Raw genomic sequence first — 16,455 nt, forward strand, 5'->3', positions numbered from 1 at the left:
GGATGCATGCCAGCAAAGCCACTACACAACACATCACTAAACAATACATTCATTCCACTCTAAAAGGTAACAGACGGTGCCCACAAATTGTTAGGGCTTAAATAAAGCTGTCCTGACAGCGGAGCTTTCCTTTCAGCATCATGGAGTGAATCCTTAACCACCATTACACCTGGCTATCAGCGGCGCCTCGTCTGACAGCAAAACAGTTCATTCAGCCTCATTTACTGACTTTTTAAAGCCATAGCTGTTATGGTTGACTTGCTTAAACAAATGTGGTTTCTACTGATTCCTTGTGGATTTGTGATTTGTGTAAGTCGATAAGAACCTCAATGTCCTTCAATAATAACAAACGCCAACATGAGTTTTGAACCATACACAAACATTATTACTTTTATGTTCAGTAAATTCCTAATGTTTGTTCTTATATCATTAACACTTAGCTCTAAGTATAAGAAGTACAAGCAAACAAGCTGCGAAGATGTAGGCCTATTTGTTCAGCATTTTCAAAATGGACCCTGACAGAAATATATATAGAGAGAGACGCGCTTAGCCTACCGTTTGAAGTATTTTATTAGGCCTATGTGATTTAAAAAGGAAGGAAAATACAATACGAGGATCCACTTTTATAAACAATATACCGACGCACAGACACCGCATTGCGCAAACAACAAAACAACTCTCGCAATATCAACTGGAATTACATGGTCTATCACTGAACTTTTTGTTGAAAACAAATATCTGAATGGTGTTAGGTTCTTATTTTTCAGAGTAAATAACTCACGAACACTAGAGAAGCTTAACCAAGTAAATGCTTTCCCCAAAGGGTCGATACAGCTGTATTCAGACAAAAAAAAACATTTCACACAAGCACTGATATTTCACCCTTTCTCCCGGGCTGAGTCTCCTCCTCCACAACAAAACAGCCAATGCATCTTTGTTGCTAGACAGAACCTTAGTGATATCTGTTCTTCTTCACTTCATCTGACCTGACCTCTGCCCCAAAGTGCTCACTCCTACCAAACTCAAGGCTGTCATGGTTATTGATACCAGACTGTCTCTTCTCCCAGAGGATCCCAGATGGCTAACAATAACATATCCTGACATAATGTAAACGTTATACAGTCGTGGCCAAAAGTTTTGAGAATGACACGAATATTAATTTCCACAAGTTTGCTGCTTCAGTGTCTTTAGATATTTTTGTCAGATGTTACTATGGAATACTGAAGTATAATTACAAGCATTTCATAAGTGTCATAGGCTTTTATTGACAATTACATGAAGTTGATGCAAAGAGTCAATATTTACAGTGTTGAGCCTTCTTTTTCAAGACCTCTGCAATCCGCCCTGGCATGCTGTCAATTAACTTCTGGGCCACATCCTGACTGATGGCAGCCATTCTTGCATAATCAATGCTTGGAGTTTGTCAGAATTTTTGGGGTTTTGTTTGTCCACCTGCCTCTTGAGGATTGACCACAAATTCTCAATGGGATTAATGTCTGGGGAGTTTCCTGGCCATGGACCCAAAATATCAATGTTTTGTTCTCCGAGCCACTTAGTTATCACTTTTGCCTTATGGCAAGGTGCTCCATCATGCTGGAAAAGGCAGAGAAAATGACTTTACCCCAACTCTCAGCAGTCCAATCACTGTACCTTTTGGCAGAATATCAGTCTGTCCTGATGTTTTTCCTGGAGAGAAGTGGCTTCTTTGCTGCCCTTCTTGACACCAGGCCATCCTCCAAAAGTCTTCGCCTCACTGTGTGTGCAGATGCACTCACACCTGCCTGTTGCCATTCCTGAGCAAGCTCTGTACCGGTGGTGCCCCGTTCCCGCAGCTGAATCAACTTTAGGAGACGGTCCTGGCGCTTTCTGGACTTTCTGGGCGCCCTGAAGCCTTCTTCATAACAATTGAACCACTCTCCTTGAAGTTCTTGATGATCCAATAAATGGTTGATTTAGGCGCAATCTTACTGGCAGCAATATCCTTGTCTGTGAAGCCCTTTTTGTGCAAAGCAATGATGACGGCACGTGTTTCCTTGCAGGTAACCATGTTTGACAGCAGAAGAACAATGATTCCAAGCGCTACCCTCCTTTTGAAGCTTCCAGTCGGTTATTCGAACTCAATCAGCATGACAGAGTGATCTCTAGCCTTGTCCTCGTCAACACTCACACCTGTTTTAACAAGAGAATCACTGACACAATGTCAGTTGGTCCTTTTGTGGCAGGGCTGAAATGCAGTGGAAATGTTTTTGGGGGATTCAGTTCATTTGCATGGCAAAGAGGGACTTTGCAATTAATTGCAATTCATCTGATAACTCTTCACAACATTCTGGAGTATATGCAAATTGCCATCATACAAACTGAGGCAGAAGACTTTGTGAAAATCAATATTTGTGTCATTCTCAAAACTTTTTGCCACGACAGTACATTACCCTCTCTCCCTCAGTGACATTTGTGAGTTTCCTCGAAAAGCACAAGCTAATTTATGCAGCAGAACACAATACAGTTTTGGACTCACCTTTGTTGTGCTCACTTGAACAGCAAGGTGACACAGCGGTCCTTCTTGTGGGCAAATTTTGTCATCAAAGGTGCTGTCAAGACAATTGGGAACTCTGTTCCCGGCTTGGAATTCCGAGTTGGATGACCTTCAAAACGTATTTTCCCAGTCTGAGCTAGTTTCTTTCAGAGTTCCTAGTTGTCTTCAACTCACTGAGATTTCCCAGTTCCGAGTTTCCAGTTGTTTTGAACCCGGCAAAAGTCATGCTGGATTGACAGCATGGCCAATGTATTCAACCTTTTCTGGCCCATGGTGTTGAATGTTTATCCTTTTAAGCTTGGAAAAGAGACCATTTCAGACAGATGTTTTAAATCCTTAAACCCAGACTTTTTTATGCCCTCTCCAACAAATATCAGGCAGGGCAAGCAAAATAGTGATTGTTTTGCAACGTCTGCAATTAGCCACTGATTCCTTCCAAGCCAGTCATTGTTGAATTTGCGATTTCCGACTTGTTGTGTAATATTTATGTCCAAATGGCCGATGAGCACAGATACCTTTAATTTATAATTCATCTTCATATGACAAGGTTGGAAGAGGATTTGCCACTAGATTGTCGACGTGATTCATGTTGATGACTGCTTTTCTAGCTTGCTGCTAAGATTTTGAAAGTAACATGATCAGTCCAATCAAAGCTACGGTAGATATAATGTGATTTGACGTAATTTTATCTGTTGCCGATGACCTTAAGCCTTCTTGGATGGACACTTCTACTGTAAATCTATGGCAGTACCCAAGGGTTCTTGAACTGCCTAGCTTTCCCTGTAGATTCTGCTGTGGCGTAGTTTCCCCATGAGTGACAGAGCACTGAGCCAATCACAGCGCAACTAGAGAAGATTACCAACGCCTACACTCTGTATATTCCGCTGGTTAACCCTCCACCACAGAAAGGACTGAGCTAGGCTAAGACACATTCATTTTGGAGCTACCGAACTCAAGAAAGTGAACGTGTTTGTATGCGGCTTTATTAACTCAATAAACATAAAAAAAATGATAATTGTAAACTGATATGTGACATGAATTAATGCCAAAATAACATGCTTTTTCTTTTTAGCTAAACAGGAGGGGCTCAGCACTTGTTGGAACATATCAAGCACCCTAAACCAATCTCGCCACCTGAAACAAAACACAGTTCATAGAAATTGACCTGTGTGCAAGCGTCTGAAAACACAAATGAGTTAACAGACTTTGGCATTTGCACGTTCTGAACAACCTAAATCGTAACTCTTGACCATAGGCTAAAGATGAGACTCGTAGGGCCTTCAGATCCTCTAGGCCGCTGACTTCGTCTTCGACAGCATAACCAGGCAGGGAAGATCCACTCAGTGCATGATCCATCTGACATAGAGCCAAGTGTATGCTAAGACATTCTCTCATACGAAATGGAGGTAAAAACTCCAGATTTTGGGCTGAAAAGCTTTTCACAATATTCAGTCGAATCCTCTGGTTGGAAAATGTATCCATATGACTACTAAGACTATCAGGTGCCTCATGAAGAATGTCTTCTATTGGTTTGTTGTTATGATTCAGACACGAAGGACACAGCACACCAAGAAATGGTCTCAGAGTCATATTTGCAATATTGCATAAGTATCTGTTGAGGTTTTTTTCTCACGCGTAGAGTTCACAGAACTTACAGAGCATTTGACACTTCTTTACAGTCAGGCAATTTCAGGCCTACGCGAAAATTACTTTTTACAACTCAATCTACACTGAACAAAAATATAAACGCAACATGTAAAGTGCTGGTCCATTGTTTCAAGAGCTCAAATAAAATATCCCAGAAATTTTCCATAAGCAAAAAAGCTTATTTCTCTCAATTTTTGTGCACAAATGTGTTTACATCCCTGTTAGTGGCCAATATAATCTGTCCACCTGACAGGTGTTGCATATCAAGAAGCTGATTAAACAGCATGATCATTACACAGGTGCACCTTGTGCTGGGAACAATAAAAGGCCACTCTGAAATGTGCAGTACAACGCTATGTCACAGATGTCTCAAGTGTTGAGGGAGTGTGCAATTGGTATGCTAACTAGGAATGTCCACCAGAGCTGTTGCCAGATAATGTAATGTTAATTTCTCTAACATAAGCTTCCTCCAACTTCGTTTTAGAGAATTTGGAAGTACGTCCAACCGGCCTCACAACCGCAACTGCATGTAACCATGCCAGACCAGGACCTCCACATTTGGCTTCTCCCCTGCGAGATTGTCTGAGACCATCCACCCGGACAGCTGATGAAACTGTGGGTTCGCACAACTGAAGAATTTCTGCACAAACTGTCAGAAACCGTCTCAGGGAAGGTAATCTGCGTGCTGGTCGTCCTCACCAGGATCTTGACCTGACTGCAGTTTGGCGTTGTAACCGACTTCAGTGGGCAAATGCTCACCTTGGATGGCCACTGGTAAGATGGAGATGAATTCCGGTTTCAACTGTACGGTGTCGTGTGGGCGAGCGGTTTTCTGATGTCAACGTTGTGAACAGAGTGCCCCATGGTGGCGGTGGGGTTATGGTATGGTATGGGCAGGCATAAGCTGCGGACAACAACCCAATTGCATTTTATCAAAATCAATTTAAATGTGCAGCGATACGATGCCATTCACTTTGCACAGCCATTGAAGAGTGGGACAACATTCCACAGGTCACAATCAAAAGCCTGATCAACTCTATACGAATGGAGATGTGTTGCGCGCCTGAGGCAAATTGTGGTCACACCAGATACTGACTGATTTTCTGATCCACGCCCCTACCTTTCTTTTGAAGGTATCTGTGACAATGTGAAATCCATAGATTAGGGCCTAATACATCTATTTCAACTGACTGATTTCCTTATATGAACTGTAACTCAGTAAAATCTTTGAAATTGTTGTATGTTGCGTTTATATTTTTGTTCAGTGTAGATTGTCTCATGCCTTTATCGATTTCATATTTTGTTTACTAGGCATACTACTCTGTTTTGTACCTTACTTGGTACCTCTGTTTTGTTCTGTTCACATTCATTCGTATTCACAGTTGTGTCTGTATTCTAAGACAAACTACTATTCAGTAGTTTTGTTGGCTTGCATGTATAACTAGGCTACTATTTTCAGCATTTAGTTTGCATTATCTTGGTAAGTCAGCTGTGTGTATGGCTGCATTCACATAGGCGTAATTGCCCATCTAAATGGATTTTCTGTAGCGTGCTGTCCACTGTGCTGACACAGTGCAGCAGAGCTATGCTACAGATTTCTAAAGCACTCAATAATCTTGGAGTCTCGGCATTTGAACATTATGTTTATTATGGTATATAAGCAGAATTCAATATAATTAGAATGCAAGACTTTAAAAATGTTTACCCCTTTGTGATTTCAACTGCCCCCTTAGTTACTTTATCCTGGTGCCAGGTCTGACACACACACACACACACACACACACACACACACACACACACACACACACACACACACACACACACACACACACATACACACACACCCCGCGAGAGTCTGATACTTAAACACTTTCTCTTTCCACTTCTTAGAAATCACTACTGGGTTTTAATGAGTTATTTTAAGAGCCAAAGTTAACATATTTGTCTAAGAGTATCACGACTCAGGATATGACTCAGATGCAGACACAGGAGGCGGATGGTTCAGTTCTCAGATCTATTATAACACAGATGGAAGGCAAAGGGCAGGTCGAGGACAGGCAGAGGTTCGTAACCAGGTCAGAGTCCGACAGGCACAGGATGGCAGACAGGGTCAGGGCAGGCAGAAGTTCCTGAATCAGGTCAGAATCAGGCAGGTACAGAACGGCAGGCAGGCTCAGAGTCAGGGCAGGCAGAATGGTCAGAACCGGAAAGGCTAAAAACAAAAACTAGAGCGCAGGGAAAAACAGGAAACACACTGGGACGACCTAACAAAATAAGATGAACTGGCAACAGACCAACAGAAAATGCAGGTATAAGTACACAGGGGATAATGGGGGAAAATGGGAGACACCAGGTGGGGGGTGGAGACAAGCACAAGATAGGTGAAACAGATTAGGGTGTGACAAAGACACAGACTACAAGCATGTTGATCCAATGGGGCAGGAGGATGGAGATATGTGGTTATAGTAAATGTAGTAAATCTTATAGTAAATCTGACTTTGGTGAGGGCTAAACTTGGTGGGTGTCTAAATAGCTAGCCCTGTGATGCCGGGCTATCTACTTAGAATATTGCAAAATGTGCTTTCACCGAAAACCTATTTTAAAATCGGACATAGCGAGTGCATAGAGGAGTTCTGTATCTATAATTCTTAAAATTATTGTTATTTTTTTTTGTGAACGTTTATCATGAGTAATTTAGTAAATTCACCGGAAGTTTGCTAATGTAAAAAGCTGTTTTTTGATATAAATATGAACTTGATTGAACAAAACATGCATGTATTGTATAACATAATGTCCTAGGCGTGTCATCTGATGAAGATCATCAAAGGTTAGTGCTGCATTTAGCTGTGGTTTGGGTTTATGTGACATTATATGCTAGCTTGAAAAATGGGTGTTTTGCTTTCGTTGTAAAGCCTTTTTGAAATCGGACAGTGTGGTTAGATTAACGAGAGTCTTGGCTTTAAAATGGTGTAAAATAGTCATATGTTTGAGAAATTTAAGTAATAGCATTTCTAAGGTATTTGAATAACGTGCCACAGGATTCCACTGGCTGTTACGTACCTTCCCGAGAGAGGTTAATGGTGGATTGTGCGGCCAGCCTTTTCCTGTAGTCCACGATCATCTCCTTTGTCTTACTCACATTGAGGGAGAGGTTGTTGTCCTGGCAACACACTGACAGGTCTCTCACCTCCTCCCTATAGGCTGTCTCATCATTGTCTGTAATGATCAGCCCTACCACTGTTGTGTCGTCTGCAAACTTAATGATGGTGTTGGAGTCGTGTTTGGCCACTCAGTCATGGGTGAACAGGGAGTACAGGAGGGGACTAAGCACACACCCCTGAGGGGCCCCAGTGTTGAGAATCAGCATGGCGGATGTGTTGTTGCCTACCCTTACCATCTGGGGGTGGTCCGTCAGGAAGTCCAGGATCCAGTTGCAGAGGGAGGTGTTTAGTCCCAGGGTCCTTAGCTTAGTGATGAGCTTTGTGGGCACTATGGTGTTGAAAGCTGAGCTGTAGTCAATGAACAGCATTATCACATAGGTGTTCCTTTTGTCCAGGTGGGAAATGGCAGTGTGGAGTGCGATTGAGATTGCGTCATCTGTGGATCTGTTGGGGCCGTCTAGGATTTCTGGGATGTTGGTGTTGATGTGAGCCATGTCCAGCCTTTCGAAGCAATTCATGGCAACCGACGTGAGTGCCACGGGGTGGTAAACATTTAGCCAGGTTACCTTCGCTTCCTTGGGCAGAGGGATTATGGTGGTCTTCTTGAAACATGTAAAGTTGAAGTCAGAAGTTTACATACAACTTAGCCAAATACATTTAAACTCAGTTTTTCACAATTCCTGACATTTAATCCTTGTAAGAATTCCCTGTCTTAGGTCAGTTAGGATCACCACTTTATTTTAAGAATGTAAAATGTCAGAATAATAGTAGAGAATGATTTCTTTCTTTCATCACATTCCCAGTGGGTCAGAAGTTCACACACTCAATTAGTATTTGATAGCATTGCCTTTAAAATTTCGGGTAGCCTTCCACACGCTTCCCACAATGAGTTGGGTGAATTTTGGCACACACTCTTTTAGTTCTGCCCACACATTTTCTATAGGCTTGAGGTCAGGGCTTTGTGATGGCCACTCCAATACCTTAACTTTGTTGTCGTTAAGCCAACAACTTTGGAAGTATGCTTGGGGTCATTGTCCATTTGGAAGATCCATTTGCGACCAAGCTTTAACTTCCTGACTGATGTCTTGAGATGTTGCTTCACTATATCCACATAATTTTCCTACCTCATGATGCCATCTATTTTGTTTAGTGCACCAGTACCTCCTGCAGCAAAGCACCCCAACAACATGATGCTGCCACCCCCATGCTTCACGGTTGGGATGGTGTGCTTAAGCTTGCAAGCCTCCCCCTTTTTCCTCCAAACATAACAATGGTCATTATGGCCAAACAGTTCTATTTTTGTTTCATCAGACCAGAGGACATTTCTCCAAAAAGTACGATCTTTGTCCCCATGTGCAGTTGCAAACCGTAGTCTGGCTTTTTTTTATGGCGATTTTGGAGCAGTGGCTTCTTCCTTGCTGAGCGGCCTTTCAGGTTATGTCGATATAGGACTCGACATTTTACTGTGGATATAGATACCTTTGTACCTGTTTCCTCCAGCATCTTCACAAGGTCCTTTGCTGTTGTTCTGGGATTGATTTGCACTTTTTGCACCAAAGTACGTTCATCACTAGGAGACAGGATGTGTCTCCTTCCTGAGCGGTATGATGGCTGCGTGGTCCCATAGTGTTTATACTTGTGTGCTATTATTTGTACAGATGAACGTGGTACCTTCAGGCGTTTGTAACTTGCTCCCACGGATGAACCAGACTTGTAGAGGTCTACAATTTTTTTCTGAGGTCTTGGCTGATTTCTTTTGATTTTCCCATGATGTCAAGCAAAGAGGCACTGAGTTTGGGTAGGCCTTGAAATACATCCACAGGTACACCTCCAATTGACTCAAATGATGTCAATTAGCTTATCAGAAGCTTCTAAAGCCATGACATTTTCTGGAATATTCCAAGCTGTTTAAAGGCACATTCAACTTAGTGTATGTAAACTTCTGACCCACTGGAATTGTGATACAGTGAATTATAAGTGAAATAATCTGTCTGTAAACAATTGTTGGAAAAATGACTTGTGTCATGCACAAAGTAGATGTCCTAACCAACTTGCCAAAACTATCGTTTGTTAACAAGAATTTTGTGGAGTGGTTGAAAAACGAGTTTTAATGACTCAGTGTATGTAAACTAAGTGTATGTAAACTTCCAACTTCAACTGTCGGTATTACAGACTCGGTCAGGGAGAGGTTGAAAATGTCAATGAAGACACTTGCCAGTTGGTCCACGCATGCTTTGAGTAGACGTTCTGGTAATCCGTCTGGCCCCGCTGCTTTGTAAATGTTTACCTGTTTAAACGTCTTGCTCACATCGGCTACCAAGAGTATGATCACACAGACGTCAGGAACAGCTGGTGCTCTCATGCATGCTTCAGTGTTGCTTGCCTCGAAGCGAGCATGAAAGGCATTTAACTCGTCTGGAAGGCTTGCGTCACTGGGCAGCTTGCAGCTTGGTTTCCCTTTGTAGTCCGTAATAATTTTAAAGCCCTGCCACATCTGACGAGCGTCAGAGCCGTTGTGGTAGGATTCAATCTTTATACTGTATTGACGCTTTGCCTGTTTGATGGTTCGTCTCAGGGCGTAGCGGGATTTCTTATAAGCATCCAGATTAGTGTCCCGCTCCTTGAAAGCATTAGTTCTAGCCTTTAGCTCGATGCAGCGCCAGCAAAACAGTCCTGTAGTGTAGCATCCATGTCATCTGACCACTTCTGTATTGAGCGAGTCACTGGTACTTCCTGCTTTAGTTTTTGCTTATAAGCAGAAATCAGGAGAATAGAATTATGGTCAGATTTGCCAAATGGAGGCCAAGGGAGAGCCTTGTATGTGTCTCTGTGTGTGGAGTAAAGGTGTTCTAGAGTTTTTTTCCTCTGGCTGCACATGTGACATGCTGGTAGAAATGAGGTAAAATAGATTTAACTTTGCCTGCATTACAGTCCCTGACAACTAGGAGCGCTGCTTCTGGATGAGCATTTTCTTGTTTGCTTATGGCCTTATACATCTCATTGAGTCTGGTCTTAGTGCCAGCATGGGTATGTGGTGGTAAATAGACGGCTATGAATAATATAGATGAAAACTCTTTAGATTGATAGTGTGGTCTACAGCTTATTATGAGGTACTCTACATCAGGCGAGCAATACCTCGAGACTTCTTTAATATTAGACATTGCGCTCCAGCTGTTTTTGACAAATAGACACACACCCCCACCCCTCGTCTTACGAGACGTAGCTTCTCTGTCCTGTCGATACACGTAAAACCCAGCCAGCTCAATATTACCTGTGTCGTCTTTCAGCCACGACTCGGTGAAACATAATATATTACAGTTTTTAATGTCCTGTTGTTCGGATGGTCTTAATTGTAGATCGTCCATTTTATTTTCCAATGATTGCATGTTGGCCAATAGAACGGATGGCAGTGGAGGTTTACTCACTCGCCTACAAATTCTTAGAAGGCAACCCGACCTCCGCCCCCTTTTTCTCTGTCTTTTCTTCATGCAAATAACTGGGATTTGGGCCTGGTCTCGAGAAAGCAGAATATCCTTTGCGTCGGACTCGTTAAAGAAAAAATCTTTATCCAGTTCAAGGTGAGTAATCGCTGTTCTGATGTCAAGAAGCTATTTTCAGTCATAAGACACAGTAGCAGCAACATTATGTACAAAATAAGTTTAAAAAAAAGTTACAAACAACGCAGATTTTTTTTGGGCCTAGTTGGTTAGGGGCCTGTAAAACGGCAGCCATCCCCTCCGGTGCCATCATGTTATACCGATTCAAAATACTGAGAATCGAGTGATTCCGGTGGCAGAGCCCCACCTGTTTTGAGCCCCACCTGTTTAGCTAAAAATATAAAAACGTTATTTTGGCATTAATTCATGTCACATATCAGTTTGCAAAAAATGTAAATACAATTCTATTGAGTTTATAAAGCCGCATACAAACATGGTCTCTTTCTTGAGTGAGGCAGCTCCAAAATGCAGGTGTTTCAGCCTAGCTCAGTCCTTTCTGTGGTGGAGGGTCAGCCAGAGGAATATAGGCGTTGGTAATCTTCTCTAGTTGTGCCGTGATTGGCTCAGTGTTCTGTCACTCATGGGGACAATACTTCACAGCAGAATCTACAGGGTGCTGCCATATATTTACATTAGAAGTGCCCATCCAAGAAAGCACGAGGTAATTAGCTACAGATAAAATTACGTCAAATCACGTTATATCTACCGTAGCTGTGATTGGATTCATCATGTTACTTTCAAAATCATAGCTACCAAGCTAGACAAGCAGTCGTCATCATGAATCACATCGACAGTCTATTGGCAAATCCTCTTCAGTCCTTGTCATATGAAGATTAATTATTGATAAAAGGTATCAGTAATCATCGACCATTGGACATAAACATCACACAACAAGTCGGAAATCGCAAATACAACGAGTGGTTTGGAAGGAATCAGTTGCTAACTGCAGGCGTTGCAAAGCAAACACTATTTTGCTTGCCCTGCCTGATATTCGTTGGAGAGGGTGTAAATGGTCCAATTCTGGGTGTAAGGATTTAAAACATCTGTCTAAAATGGTCTCTTTTCCAATCTTAAAAGGATAAACATTCACTCGCAACACCATGTTTCATAAAATATTGAATACATTGGCCATGTTGTCAATCCAGCATGACTTCTGCCGCGTTTTGTTCAAAACAACTGGAAACTCGGAACTGAATCTCAGACTTCATTGAGTTCAAGACAACTGGGAACTCTGAAATAAACAGGAAAATTCCAAGCCGGGATCTCGGGCCTCTTTCTAGAGCTCTGACCAAAAGATGATGATTCAACCTTGTTTTTTTCAGAGTTCCCAGTTGTCTTTGATGACAAAATTTGCCCACAAGAAGGACCACCGCGCCACCTTCCTGTTCAAGTGAGCACAACAACGGTGAGTTCAAAAATGTCTTGTATGCTGCTGCATAAATTAGCTTGTGCTTTTCTTCACGAGGAGGGGATACTATATAATGTTGTTGAGTCTGTAACCATGTTTGCCAGTGACAGTCTTTTCGCGTTCAAGTATTTGTTTTCAACAAAATGTTCAGTATTAGACCCATGTAATTTCAGTTGATATTGCGAGAGTTGCTTTGTTTGTGCAATGTGGTATCTGTGTGTCTGTATATTGTCTACAAAAGTGGATCCTCGTGATTGTATTTTCCTTCCTTTTTAGACCACATAGGACTAATAAAATACTTCAAATGGTAAGCGCGTCTCTCTCTGAATCTATCTGTATTTCTGTCGGTGTCCATTTTGAAATTGCTGAACGAATAGGCCTACCTCTTCGCAGCTTGTTTGCTTGTACTTCTTATACTTAGAGCTAAGTGTTAATGATATAAGAACATTATGAATTTACTGAACATAAATGTAATGTTTGTGTATAGTTCAAAATTCAAAACTCAAGTTGCTGTTCGTTTCTATTGAAGGACATTGACGTTCTTATCGACTTACACAAATCCACAAGGAATCAGTAGAAACCACATTTGTTTAAGCAAGTCAACCATAACAGCTATGGCTTTAAAAAGTCAGTAAATGAGGCTGAATGAACTGTTTTGCTGTCAGATGAGGCACCGCTGATAGCCAGGTGTAATGGTGGTAAGGATTCACTCCATTGTGCTGAAAGGAAAGCGCCGCTGTCAGGACAGCTGTATTTAGTTTGTGGGCAACGATTGTCACGTTATACTGCAATTAATGTATTGTTTAGTGATGTGTTGTGTAGTGGCTATGCTGGCATGCATCAAACAAAATGTTGAGTTTGCCCCACCAAGATTTGCATGCCAAAATCGCAACTGAGTGATTCATGTGTGCTGCGGTGTATAACAGAATCTTGATTAACGTTCCTTGTCCCAATGCTGCATTGTAGTGTGCTGAACGTCACATGAGTTCCCAAGCCAAAAATATGTACTCCATCTTCCCAACAAAGCATTTCTCATAATTTGAAGCCTACAAAAGACCAACAAGTCTTTTTCAACAAAAGGTCAAAAGCAGTGCTTAATTTGAGCCGGCTTCTGCCTCTCAGATTTGACTTTCTTTGTTCTATATCCAGAACCTCTCGCGGCATGATTTATTGATTATTTCACTGTTCGCACTGTAACATTCTAATAAAAGCAATCAGCATTAAATCAAATTGCCTGCTCGTTATTTCTCCCGCCCCCTTCTATGTAATCATCCTATCCTGCCACACTGATTCCAGACCTTCTCTCTTATTTGTACATTGAGGTTATGGGGAGGGCCAGTGGGGTAAGTAACTGATCTTGACACAGGTCTTGGTAGTGGTGGTCAGCTAGTGAAGAGGTCCCTACGTAATCACGTCACGTAGCCTAGTCTAGTCGTCTCCCTACTGAATTTCAATCGTGGTAAAACCAAATAAAAAAGTTTATAAGAAAAGAGAATCAAGTTTGACATTTGTGGAGTCCAAAAATCCAGAGAAAGATGGTGAATCGAACCCAGAACGAGCCAAAGAACTGTCAGTGCGAGAGGAGAGAAGTGAGGGGCAAACTGTTCCTGATGGCGATGCTAATCCCACCAGTTTAGCATCACCACCGGCACCTACACTAGCTAGTAGGCCTCCTAGCTTGTCAGACTCAGCGGGTGAGGGAGACAGGAGCTGGGAGGGAGGTAGGCAGTGCATCCACCGACGAAGTGCTCGGAGCAGGTGCAAGTTGCATTTCAAGAACAAGCAAACGTAGAATTCGAAGTTGGGCTGTACAACATGCAAAAAGGTTGGGAGCTTTGGTCTAGAAATGACTGGAGGGATTAAACTTGCAAAAGAGTGGGTGGAATGTACAGTGAATTAACATCCTATGCATCAGATGTAAAAAAACAACAACAACAAAGAGCCCTCAGAAAAAAGGTTTTGATCATGCCTGACCCAAGGCGCATTTGGTGGCAGCAAGCCTTGTAGACAAGGCTAAAGGGGATACCCAGGATAACACTCAAAATGTAAAAAAATAATAGACACTACAGCCATAGTCTTCAGAACAGCCTTAGAAGGCTAAACATCACAGCCACATGCCCGCTCATGGCCTTGAGCAAGTTAACTCTTAGGAGTTAAATGGACTTGACATTGGGAGAGTCATTGTGGGAGGTTTTAAAAACTAAGGTAGGATTTTTTTTTCTCCCTTTACCTTTCCAGCAAAGAACATGAATATGATATGTGCTTCATATTATCATATAGGCAGGAGGCCTATGTATTATCATATGTGTGTTCTGCTGTAGCCTACATAGATTTATTTTATTTTAAGTTATATTCTGATATTCTGATATTTGTTCTACTGCTACATTGATGTCTTGAAAATGATATGAAATTCGGGTCTTGTAAGCCCCACATTTGAGTATTTGTGCATATGGCAGGTGTTCTGAGGTGTCGTTTAAATGTCACTGTACATTGATGTCTAGAAAATTAGGCTATTAGAAAATTGTTCTTGTGTAAGGCCCACAGCTATACTCAAGTATGTGGCATTCTGCAGTGACGTCTAAAATGCTTTGAATTAATAGCACCTTGGAGAGTGCTGTCCGTTTTACCCCCACAGACAGTAGGCTGCTACGTTGTGTTTGACACTTTTTTTTCTCAATGTGTTCTGGTACCTCAGCGCCCACGGATATATCACATAACCCTCCAGAGGCCAGTTTGCACCCCGAGTGGGGGTATATCAAACCAGTCCTACGGATTAGATAGCACTATCCCCCAGTCCCATGGATCCCAGCCCAGCGGCCTACAGGCTCCACCATCATCCGCTACCTCATCACCTTACCGCCTGATCCGACCCAGGGGCTGCAGTAAAGGTCACAACGTCAAGCCTACATACAGTATGCTGGACAGACCCATGACTTCAATGATATTCTAGAACCCAGTCTCCAGGTCAGCCTTTCTCTGTCTCAGCCCTACCAGTCTCTGACTCAGCCCTACCCCGGCTCAGCTCTACCAGCTTCCAGCCATACCAGGCTCCGGCCCCCTGCTCAGTCCTAGCAGCACATGGCCCAGCTATAGCAGGCTCCAGCCCATGCCCCAGTTCAGCCCCATCAGCCTCCGACCCAGCCATGCCAGGCCCTAGCCCAGGCCCTAGCTTAGCTACCAGCCCAACATTGCCTGACCCCAGCTCAGCTACCAGCCCAACCTTATTTAGCGCCAAGCCCAGTGGCTCCAACTTAGCAACCAGCTCAGCATTACCAGGCCCAAGTCCAACAACCAGCTCAGCATTACCAGTCCTAAGTCCAACAACCAGCTCAGCATTACCAGGCTCCCTATGCCCACCCTGAGCAGCCAGCCAGCTACAACCATCCCCAGCCAAGATGGGATGGATACCAGACACCTAGTCATGAACCCAACGTGCCACCCCTCCAGAGTGTTCCCCCTCCAGTGGCCAGTGTCAAGTGCTCTACCTCCAGTGGTCATTGGACCAAACTCCCAGAGCGCTCCCTCTACAATGACCAGTGTGTCATGCCCCCTGAACACTCCCTGTACAGTGGCCTTCGCCCCCAGCCCCTAAAGCTCATACACCCGGGCCCCCAATTCCAGACGGCCATCTTGGCCCCCCAGAGCCCACCGGCCATCCAGGCCCCCCAGAAGGCCCCTCTAACCCAGACAGCCAGACATTTCTCATCATTTGAAGCATACAAAAGACCAACAAAACTGTTTCAATAAAATGTCAAAAGGCTACTGTCATGACGTTGGCCTGTGGGTAAGGTTTATGACCCCCCCATAAATACCTTTCTCCCTTCCCCTCTCTTTCTGACCCTACTGAAGGACTTGAATAGCCTGTGTTAAATATAGAGAGTCTGGGAACATCAAACAAATGGGGAAAAGGAACCATATTTTGGTAATAAAACCAGTTGGAAATATGCTTGGGAACGTAATGAGTATGGATGTCAGTTCGGTTGTCATCTGAGACATTATGACTGATGACAGGACGACATAAACTGTACCTGAGAAAGTATACACCCTCTAGTTATCAGAGTAACATGGAATTGTTATGCAATTGAAATGTTTGATATTGAAATTGTTTGTTAGGAGATTAAATGTAATTTTAGCTTCGAAATGAGAGAATTGGGTTTTCATAAGGAAAGTGCCCTGCTTGATCAGTGGCCCACCCCTGTGAAGAGACAG

The sequence above is a fragment of the Salmo salar genome, chromosome ssa11, assembly GCF_905237065.1.
Source record: "Salmo salar chromosome ssa11, Ssal_v3.1, whole genome shotgun sequence".
In the NCBI taxonomy this organism is placed as follows: domain Eukaryota; kingdom Metazoa; phylum Chordata; class Actinopteri; order Salmoniformes; family Salmonidae; genus Salmo; species Salmo salar.